Below are 11,721 nucleotides of genomic sequence, written 5' to 3'. Positions count from 1 at the left end.
GACAATAATATATATATATATATATATGACAAGAGAAGTATTTATAATTTTCAGAATTATAAGGGATAATTCATAATTTAAACAAATCTTATGAGGTATATTTGTGATTTACCCTAAAAGTACTACTAATTTACTATTGGGGGATTTTCATTTCAATGTAATTTTAAAGAAATGTTTACATATTTATGATAAAATTTATAATATTAAAAAATGATTTTATATTCATGTGTCTAAATATATTTTTTAACTTTACCACTGAACTGTTATTTTCGTTTTCTATTTCTCCAAAATAATTAAGATAATAAGAGATAACTATTTTGTGATTGGTGCAAGATTATTTTTTTATAAAATTACCGAAACTGCACTCTGTACTCTCTAGGCATGTGCCACAAAACAATTGTGTAGAACAGCAAAACTAGTAGTAATAATAGTTGGTAATATAGAAATGATAGAAAGCTCTAAATAATGAGTTCTAAAGTTAGCTTTAATAAGCTGGTAGTGAAGAAAAAAAAAATCAAAACATCACATCAATAGGTGGGATTCACTAATTAGAGCTCTCTTAGAGCTCATTGTTTAGAGTTCTGAAACATTTTTCAAATTATAGCATATGGCATGAAACATCTAATATAGCTTGTTTGGTTCCAGTTTTCATAAAACAGTTTTCAGGAAATTCTACTTTTTTATTTTTTGTACTTTAATGTTTTCAATGAATTTTTTTAATATTTTAAGCAATTTTTTTTTAAATTTTTAGACACATCTAACATAAATACACTTAAAAAGTATAATATTTGTAAAAAAAATCTTTAAAAAATACACTAAATACCAAAAATTATATTTAAAAAAATCTCAAAATTCTGTACATTTTTCATATTTTTGTGTATTTATTAATTTTTGAAAATATTTTTTCACAAATATTTTACTATTTAAATACATCTAAGTAAGGTGCATCTAAAAAAGTAAAAAAAAATTAATTCAAATTTAAAAAATACTCACTAAAAACAAAAAATATATATATATGAAAAATAAAAAACTCAATTTTCAAAAAATTGAAATCAAACGCATTATATAATATTCTTTAAATTTCATAAGCAAGCAGAATCCTTTTTACAAGTCATAGAAGGGTAAATTTGGCAACAAATGGCAAAAAGCAATGCTTGCACAGTAGCAAAGAGCAAGCACCGAGGTCATTCTATTTGTACCCACTAATTTTTCTCATACACACACACTTAATGAACACTTTTTCAATATACATATTATAAAAATATAAATTCTCAGTATACATCTATATATTCTAATGTTATCCTCATTTTCAATTTAAAAACCCTAAGGCTATGTTTGGTTTCAAATTTTGAATTAATTTTTTGAAATTTTTAAGAGAAAAATATAAATTAATTTGACAAAAATAAATATCAAAAAGATATTTTTTAATTTTTTAAAATTCTTGCCCCTAAAAAGATGAAACCAAACATATTCTAAAATTATATCAAACAGAATCTTCTTTTTTTTGCCATTCATCTACTCATCTTTTATTGTCGTTGCCGTCACTTTCAACCCTTCATCGCCACCACCATCGCCACTTTTAGCTCATTACTTTTCATCCTAGACCTCTACAGTCAACATTGAGTGATTCGTGGTGAGAAACTTGTGAAAGTGTATGATTCATGGCAGAAAGCGATTGCAGCGGATAAGAAAAGAGGCGACAAGATGAGATAGCGGATGAGAGAGGTGGCGTTGGTGATAGAGGATGGTTGTGGCATTTTAAAAATAGGGTTAGAGTAGAAAAAGATGAGGATATTATGGTATTTTTATTCTAGGAAAAAATTATATTAATGAAAATTTTCATTAAATGTATGAACTGAGTAGAATTAGTATGTGGAAATAAAATTACCCAAGCACCGCCTATGTATAGATTAGTTTTAAGTACTTAATTTTTAATTTTATCAAATACCACTTTAATTGTATAAAAATTAGTAATAAATTGTTAACATGTTTGAACTATTTTTTAATTTTTCACTTCATAATTATTTTTTCACTTATATGTTATCATAGAATGATGATGTAAAATATAAAGGGTAATTTCAAATCAATGTATATGTAGAAAAATATTTTCAAATTAATGGTAAACATTACAAATATTAAAAAGTAAAATTATAAACTTTTCCATCTTTTTGTAATTAATTTTTGTAAATACCACTGTCATGAAAATTTCCCAAAATATAATTCAGCTTGTTTTTTTTTATTTTTAGGATTCACTTTTTAGAAAATTGATTTTTTTTTTATTTTTCATGTTTTTTTTATTAAATTTTTTAAATATTCTAAGCAATTTTTAAAAATTTTAGATATACCTAACATAAATACATTTAAAACGTATAATATTTGTAAAAACAGTCTTTAAAAAATTGACTAAATAACAAAATTTAAATAAAAAATATAAAAATTTAGTACATTTTTCGTATTCTTGTGTATTTATTAATTTTTTAAAATATGTTTTTATAAATGTTTTACTTTTTAGATACATCTAAGTAAAGTGTATTTAAAAAAATAAAAAAAAAAATTGCTGAAAATTTTAAAAATATTCACTAAAAATAAAAATAAAAAAATTAATTTTCAAAAAATTAAATCTAAAAAATTGAACTAAACATGCTGATTATCATTAGCAATTTATAATTTAAAAAACAATGTGGAAGATAGCATAATAATCAAAGTAGCAATATTATAATTTAGAAAACAATGTGGAAGATAGCATAATAATCAAAGTATCCACATATAACAACAAAGTAGGCTCCACTTTTTTTGTCATGAACACAGCCGACGTTGTGGCAGCTTTCATAATGCACGTGCAAAGGACAATTTAGGAAAGCCAATTTCATAAGCCACCATTGAAAGGGCAGTTTGGGAAGAAAAGAACAGGCCTTCAAAATCAAAGCACCGCATATATGGTGGTGTTTGAGAATTTAGGTTCCAAATTTTTTTCTCATTTTTTTCACTAAAAGACAAATTTTTTACAAAAAAAAAAAAAACATATCCAAACAAAATATCACATCCAACCTTATAATCATTTCATTTTTTCTTTCACAAACATCATCTAACCACATAAAAACCCAACTATTTTTCCAAAAATCAAAAAAAATTTATCCAATAAAAACCTACAACTAAAAAAACCTACATAAAAACCCACTTCCCAAACACCATATATATATATATATATATAGATATATACAGTACCTCAAGGAAATCATTTTTGAAATTACTAAAATGTAGTAGGGTTACAAAGATGGCCCGGCCCACTTAAGGTTGGGCTCAAGTCAAGCCACCTTTGGACTACACGGGCTTTTTGTAAAAAATGGGTGGGGCTATTTTGGTCCATTCGAATAAAATCTCAACTCAAGTTCAAGCCTAAACTCAAACTCAAAGTCAAACTCAAACCTAGAGATACTTGGGCTAGGCCATGGGGCTTAGATCTAGGCTTGGGCTTGGGGCAGGCTTAACTATTTTTTTTTAAAAAAAAATTCACAAAAATTTTATTTTGTTTTCTACTAAAATAGTTTGAAAATGACTTTGAATCTCTGGCGGACTAGGCCTTTAGAGCAAGCGGGTAGGTTAGGCTTCGAATCAGGACAGACCCTAAAATACACAACCCAGGGTCATAAGCTGGGCTCAAACTCGGGCCTGAGTGGACCGGATCGCTCCGGGCCATGGGCAAGTTTCGAGCGGATCGCAAACTGGTGAGCCAATTTTACACCCCTAAGTAGCAATCAAGGATTGACTTTATTGTTGTCAATAAAAATGATACAAGTCTGTTTTGTTTAGTTTTGAAATCAATTTTAAAAAATAAGTTTTTTAAAAGAGTTTTTAAAATTTACAAATTTATTTGGTCGCATATTTTGAAAATAATTTTGTAATTTTCTAGTTGAATTTTTTTATAGTTTGGGATGATTTGTAATTTTTTTTTTAATTGAATAGATAAGTGTGACACTACAAGAAATATAAGATTTAACGGCATTGTATCAACGTTGTATTTTTTCCTAATCAAAACGGTACCATTTATACTATTATATATGTGAGCACTTAGATTGGTTTTTTGAAACTTTCTCTCTGTTTATGTTAAGTGTCTAGTTATTTATTAAACAAACAAGGAAGAGAATGGGTCAAGCCTTGAACTCAAAATCATAGGTTGCGTTTGGTAGAGCTTTCTAACTATGATTTGAGAGTAGGAGTTGTATTTTGAGTTTGTGAGTTTTGAAATTATAATTTGAATGTGAAAAATTTGTTTGGTGAAAGAGTTTTAAAAAGAGTTTTGAATTGAGTGGGGAATTTTTGATGTGACAAATGATATTTGATACAAAAATTTACAACTTATAACCAAACATACAACTCAAAATTCTATTAAAACACATAAAAAAAATTTAAAAATTCAGAAAATATTTTTTCCAAATATATAAAAATTAACATATGTCAATTGCAAAAAATAAAAAAAGTAAAAAAATAAAAAGATAAAAAGATAAAAAAAAATTGCACTATTCCGGTCAACCGCCCGGACGACCGGTTAGGCCAAATTTGAAAAAAAAAAATTGAAAATCACGCCTCACACAAAGTTTTCTAAATATTGTGAAAATGTGATTTAAGAATACTATCCAAACATCATATTGGAATGTGGGGGTAGAATCATAGTTTGGAAATCATTCCAAACACAGCCATAAATTTGATAGAGAAAACTCTTATCATTCAAGATTATAACCAATATATATTAAATATTTTATTTTATTTTTAGTTATCCAATTTACATACGTATGGCATGTGTCAACCGTTAATTTTACTAATAGGTGGTATTTAAACGCCTCCAAATGTCCTCTCTCTCTAATGGGAAGACTGGTGAATATGTTGAGAAATATATGTAATGTTTAGTAGAGTTTTCTAAATATGATTTGAGAATAGGAGTTGTCTTTTGAGTTTGTAAGTTTTGGAATTATGATTTTAGTGTGGAAAATTTGTTTGGTGAATGAGTTTTAAAAAGAATTTTGAATTGAGTGGGGAATTTTTGATATGACATATGATATTTGATATAAAAACTTACAACTCATAACCAAGCACACAACTCAAAATTCTATTAAAGCTCATAATTTTTTTTTAAAAATTCAGAAAATATTTTTTGTTGAATATATAAAAATTAACATGTATCAATTGTTAAAAAAAAAATTACTGCTCCGATCGACCGACTGTTCTCTGAAGTTCAATCATGCTCATTAACTCAGAAATAGCAGGTTCATGGGTTTGAGATGATTGGGGTTCGAGTGCATCCATCATGCACAAGTCTGTGCTTTCTGAAATGAACACCTCAGGCTTGGGTAAATGAGCTGGGGTGATGTATATGCTAGGGTTGTAGGTAGGAAGTAGTCTATGGATGAGGTTAAGGTGTGGATGAGGTACTTGGTCATTGGGGTCTTGAGGTGGAGCTATCTTTTGGTTGTCAATGAGATTCTAGACCTCATGACGAAGGCGGTAGCAACGATCGGTGCCATGACCACGTTGTTGATGGTACACACAGTATTTGGTGGGGTTATGTCTGGCAGGGAGTGAGTTAGGAAGAGGTTGGGGATCAAGGGCTTTGAGATACCCTTTTTCTATCAGGATTTTAGTGCACTAGTTAGGCTCATATAGAGGGAGGTGAAAGTGTTGCCTTAAGCTCGGGTTGGGCCTGCTGTTTGTGAGTTGGATTTGGCAAATAGGTCGGTAATTTTGGGAGTGGTGATGGTGTTGATTTCACTGGGTTTGGGAATAGTGCTACTGCCAGCATTGGTACTCCCAGCAAAAACCCTCCTTATTGGTTCACTTGTTTTGGAAATAATCCCTCTGTTACATGCACTCTCAATCTGAACCCCCAATTCATGTAAACTTTTGAAAATGAATAGTGGAGCAACTATTAACTTTTGTAGCATATCATGCTCAAGGTTCTACACCATTATTCGCACTTGGTCCCTCTTAAAAGGGCGATTTGTCATTTGTGCTGCCTTTGCTCTCCACCTTGCAACAAATTCCACAAAAGGCTCTTCAGGATTCTGGTGGGTTGCTTCAAGGTCTTGAGTGGTTATTTCAATTTGGGTATTATAAGAATACTGATTGACAAAGGCCTCAGCCAACTCTCCCCAATTCTACTTCACTGTATCCTCCAACTTGGCGTACCAAGTGGCCGCTATACCCGACAGGGTTCTTCCATACAGAGAGTGTTTTTGAGGCTTAATTAGACTCATCAGTTTCAGGCCGTCCAAGAAAAGAAGGATATGTACCATAGGATCTCCAGACTCGTCAAAACGGTCAATGTATGGCAATTTGAATCTGTCTGGGAGCCTTACAACTGCCTCGGTGTACCCATCCTCAATGTTAGGAATGATGTTAAGGCCCTGTGCCTTTTTGAATTGCTTCTCAAGGTTCGTAATTTTTACCGAGGTCAGATTGAGATCATTAATATCAAGGGGTTAAAGCCTCTCATTAGGTTGCACCAAGGGTCTGAAAACTCAAGCTTGAGCCAACCCTTCTCGGGGATCCAGACCATGCAAATCTTCGGTTAGCAGAAGTGGGTCAAAGTTCGACTGGGGGCCCAGGACTGGATGTGTGGCAAATGCCCCAGATGGGCGTTGCATTTCATCGTTGGTCTCATCTTGCATGGCAATTCCTTGGTTTAACGCTGCTATCACGGCCGCAACTTCTTCCGGACTTTGAACCATCACGGGTCTGCTGAATTGAACAAAGGTGATCTAACTGTTAACTGTCGGGTCAGTGGACCCAGTGAACCTTATTTGGCCCTTCTTTGCCTGGCCACCGGTGAAGGAAACACTAGTTGACACAATATATCGACACTAGTTCAGAGTACCTGGGAGATATCAGAGCCTTTTGAAGCCATAGTTCCAGGACTACCTAGCAAAAGAGAAAACAGACAGCATTTCAGCCCAATTTCACTGGAACAGATATGATCACAACTGAGTGACTGTACTCCAAATTGCACTCTGTCCCAAAATAGAGCGACTGTACTCCAAACTACATTCTACCACAAAATAGATACCAAACTATAGATACCAAACTTGCAACTGATACACACATTCTTGTACAATTTCACTGTAAAGCACATACCAGTTAAGTGAGAGCCAAAACACCCTATGAGGAGATAAGGTTACCCTGTCCTAGTTTCGTCAGGAACTAGGTTTCACTATGCACAACAAGTGGCTTCTCACAATCCTGCATTCGGGTAAGCAACCTGTCCTAGTTTGGAATAGTCTCTATGGTTTCCAATATGCAACTAGGCCGATTGGTCAAAAAGGGTACCTCAGCAAGACTACCTTATATACCTCTCGCACCTAACACCGAGAAGTGAAAGGAGGATCAAACGGTACAATGGTAGTCCAGATCCAAGGGTTGTGTTCCCATCGTGGTAGAGCCCGCAACCAGTCAGCCTTTTGGCAAGCTTTTCCAAGCAAGCCTCCGACAAATCGTTCAGGAATAGCACATGGCAAACATTGTGACTTACGGGCACTGATGCAAATGCAAATGTAAAGAAACACATAAGTGTAAATAAAAAGTCATATCATGAGTTCGAGTCAAGTTCTTTAAATCCCCAACAGAGTTGCCAGAAACTATAGCTCAGCTTTTCCATGCCCCCTTTTGGAAGCTCGGAACAAAGCCCTACAGTTTGGACTCTCGCGGTTCTGAATCTAATCTCACAAGTGCAATGTAAAATTGATAAACACCAAAGAGTCTAAATCTGGCAAATCTTTTGGAAAATTGATTTTAGGATCAAAAACGCCAAAATTGGACTGCTTTGCCAGATATAGGGTCGCCACCTAAATATTTTATTTTTAGGGAAATTTAGGAAACCCATGACTTGTGCCAAAAGCCACGTGTTCGTCATCACCAAAATAGGCTCGGCTCGGGAACTTAGGTACGAGAGGGGAAGGTCATGAATTGAGCACTCCTGCTCGCCCGATCAAAGATCGGTCTCTACTAATCATGATATGATTTTTTTTATAAACATTATGTGCTCTAATTCCGGTTATTAAGCTAGCTTTACTATGTGATGTGCACATGTAAGTATAGACTAATTTGCTCAATTTGGAACAATTCAACTCATGTGTTGTTTGTGAAAATAGTTTGAATTTGCCACCTCAAGTGGGCTTAAAGTTTGCGGATTTGCCACCCAACATAGTGGGCTTAAAACATGATTTGCTACTCAACAAAGTGGGCTTAAAATGCACATTCGTTGAATCGTTCCAATTCAAACAACAAGCCTTCATCGATAGGTATTCATGCAGTTTAGCATTTAAGCACATAGCCTTATGGCAAGCATGCTAATCATGGCAACATTCACACTTATGCAAGTATGCTAAACCGTAAAACTCACCTAGTACTCCAAACTAGGAAAACATGAGTTAGAAAAATATGCATGATTCCTAACTATACAAAATGCTTAATACAACACATGCAATATCCAATTAATAGGCTCGGCTACTAATGTGGCATATGGAGCAATTTGATAACATGCAATTAAACACGTATTCAAAGAATTATTTGAAATTGCAATGCAATTTGAATGATGTGACGAGCCTCGGTGCATACAATACGAATGAATGGATGCAAGCATAAGGTATGCTAATTTGAAATATGTTGTCCCTAATCTAACCATCGAAAGTGATAAAAGAGAGAAAGACGTGGGGTTGGAAGACATATACCTATGCGCACACACTTATTACAACATCACGCCCTCGCGAAGGAGGGTCCGAGTGAATAAAAGCTAACTAACTAACTAGGCTAATTAAGCTAATTATTACAACACTTAAAAGGATTAACTAACTATTCTAAGCTAATTAAGTAAAACAAATAAATAATTAATTATCTAAGTTAATTAAATATTACAAAGCAAACTAATTAGCTAAATACTTAACTAATTAATTACAAAGCAACTAAGCTAATTAATTACAACATGAATTAATTAACTAATCTACTTGAATAATTACATTATTTGCAAGCATTAGCTACAACTAATTAACTAAGAAAATTAACTAAAAGACCACGGGAAACGAGGGACGCATGCATGCTCGATTTTTCACCCAAAAGGCCACTGTTTTGCTGCTGCAAGCCTCTATTGCACAGAAGCACTTACGCTTTCTCCTTCTCCAGATCAACTTTGTTTTGTCTCAGGAGCATAATGTTAAATTTGCATTGGTGGCCGACAGTGGGGCCAATCGACCACTGCTGATGGTCAGTCGGCCAACAATGGTGGCCGGTTGGACTTCCTTGCTGCAACAGAGAACAAACAGAGCAAAATAGTGTACTTTTTTGAAGGTTTGTTTGTGTTGTTACCCTCCTTATCATCAAACAAGTTCAAAGGAGTGATACTCTTGGTTCTCAAACCATCAACCAAGCAATTTCATTGCATGACGGCCAAAGAATCAAGTTTGTACAAGTTTAATGAATGCAAGACAAGACGCAAATGACCATCACCCTATCATGCATGATCAAGGGCAATGGAGACCTAGGAAAATGGCACATTTCATCACTCTTGGGTATGAAATGTTCCATTTTCCTTGTGTTCAAACTAACGTCCGATTTGAACACATGCAATGCAACACAAAGAAGTGCTTATCTTACCACTTTTACTTGCCAATTTTGTTTACACATTTTAATTACCAAATCATTCTTTAATCAATTAGTCCATTGGTGAGTGTCTTCTAAGATGAAAGAAGTGTCAACCAAGGGGTAATGGAAGGCAAGAGAGATCATGTTGTTGGTAATGAACCCTCAAAGAGGATTAAACTATTAAGCATAACCTCAATCTCAAGCTTAAAGGATCCCAAGCTTGAAACAACCCTCAAAAGAAAATGAAAGACTGAAGCAAAGAGGGAGGTTGCAGAGATTATAGTGCTGCAATGGAGTGAAAAACAACACCTTAAGATGCTATTAACTCAAATAAGTGATGTCTAAGACCTAAAGCACCAAGCTTATGAGGACAATTACACTACAATCATGCAAAATAAGACTCAAATGCAACTAACAGCTAGGAACAGTCCTAAAATAGGTCTAAAATAGTCCTAAAACATGTTGGAATTGAGCTAACAAAAGCTAAAATAATAGGCTAAAACATAGAGCATGCTAGGCTAATAAACAAAACACAAGGAGGGGAGGCTAACCCCTCTAATTTTGGACTTCAAAAAGTGTTTTTAGCCACTGAAATAACTCTGAAATTCAGTGTTTAAAAGCTCAAAAACAGATAGTAAAAGGGTGGGAAATACAAGGGCAAAGGCCTCCAAAACAAGGTACAAAGAACGGTGAACCACCCCTTAACCTTTAATGGCCTTAAAATCCAAGTTTCAGCCCAAAAATACAGAGTTTTTACACTCCAAAAATAGTACAAAAATGTGCTGGAATGAAAGCTAAAATGTGGAACAGTTTAAGCTAGTAGACAAGCCAAAGGAGGGGTGGCTAACCCCTCCATTTTTGGGACTTCAAAACCACTTTTTTAACCTCTAGAAACCTCTGAAAATCAGTGGTAAAAAGCTCAAAAAAGGTTGATGAAAGAATGGAAAACACAAGTGAAAAGGCTTAGAGAACAAGGTTCAAAGAAGGGTGATTAACCCCAAAACCCTTAATAGCCTTAAGCCACAAGCTTTAGTCCATAAAAATAGGTTTTAAAGAGCTTAAAAACAACAATAAAACATGGAAAACAAGTGTTGTAGAGATGGTGCAAAAGCAAGAGAAGTATACCTCTTGGAGAGGAATGAACCCTTAAGTCATAACCAACCAATTTCACACTCTCAAGTGCTTCAGGAGCTCAAATCCAAGCTCAAATCACCTCTGCAAGAAGCTCTCTAGGTTTGGTTTGGTGTGTTTGGGAATAGGCTATGCAAGTTGCAAAAAGGAGAGAGAATTATAGAAAGAGAGGATTGTAGAGAAAGAGGATATTTTTCAAAATATTTCTTTACTCCTAATGTTTTCTAACCTTGAAATATGAGAGGGAGGTCCTCTATATATAGAAAATATGAGCCTTGGGTCGAAAATATCTAAATTAGGACAGCTGAAGCATTAGGAGGACAGCTGGCCAAAATATCTAGGCTTTACACCAGTGGCCAACCGGCCAGAAGTGGTGGCCGGTCGTCCACAGATGGTAATTGTCAGCCACCTGTCAGCCATAGAAAAAATCTACTTCCAGGCCCAATTTCAAATGGATATATCACTCTCATCCGGACTCCGTTGCCGGTCATTCTTGAGTCTTAATTGAAGCCTCGAAAGTCTACTCTCTAATAGCTGCAGCCTCAAATTTAAATTCTAAGTGTTCTAAGAGATATGTCTATTTTAGTGAAGATTGCTCTATTTTGGCTTAACCGGATTGATGCATAACTTCAACCAGCCATATCTCCTTCATCCAAATTCGGCTTTAAGAGATGCTTAAGTGTAAAATGAAGCCCCAGAAGTCCACTTTCCAATGGTGGTGGCCTCACAACTTAAGTCCAAGTGTACAAAAGGATAGACTTGATTTAATGAAGGCTGTCCGGTTCCCTCTTAATAGTTTATGCCCAACTTCTTCCCCAACTAGGTTTCGTCCCTCTCCTCCAATTTTCTTGAACTCCAAACCTCTAAATAAGATGTTTTGAAAGATTTTTTAAAGAGTTCACCTCTCTTCCATTTATTTTTGCTTTGTCTTTGCTCGGTTTACTGAAAAGTGCAACATTTAACGAA

The sequence above is a fragment of the Camellia sinensis genome, chromosome 5 (assembly GCF_055761805.1).
Source record: "Camellia sinensis isolate YWXY chromosome 5, ASM5576180v1, whole genome shotgun sequence".
Lineage (NCBI taxonomy): Eukaryota > Viridiplantae > Streptophyta > Magnoliopsida > Ericales > Theaceae > Camellia > Camellia sinensis.
The sequence above is the reverse complement of the archived record's forward strand: the minus strand, read 5'-3'. Positions refer to the sequence as shown.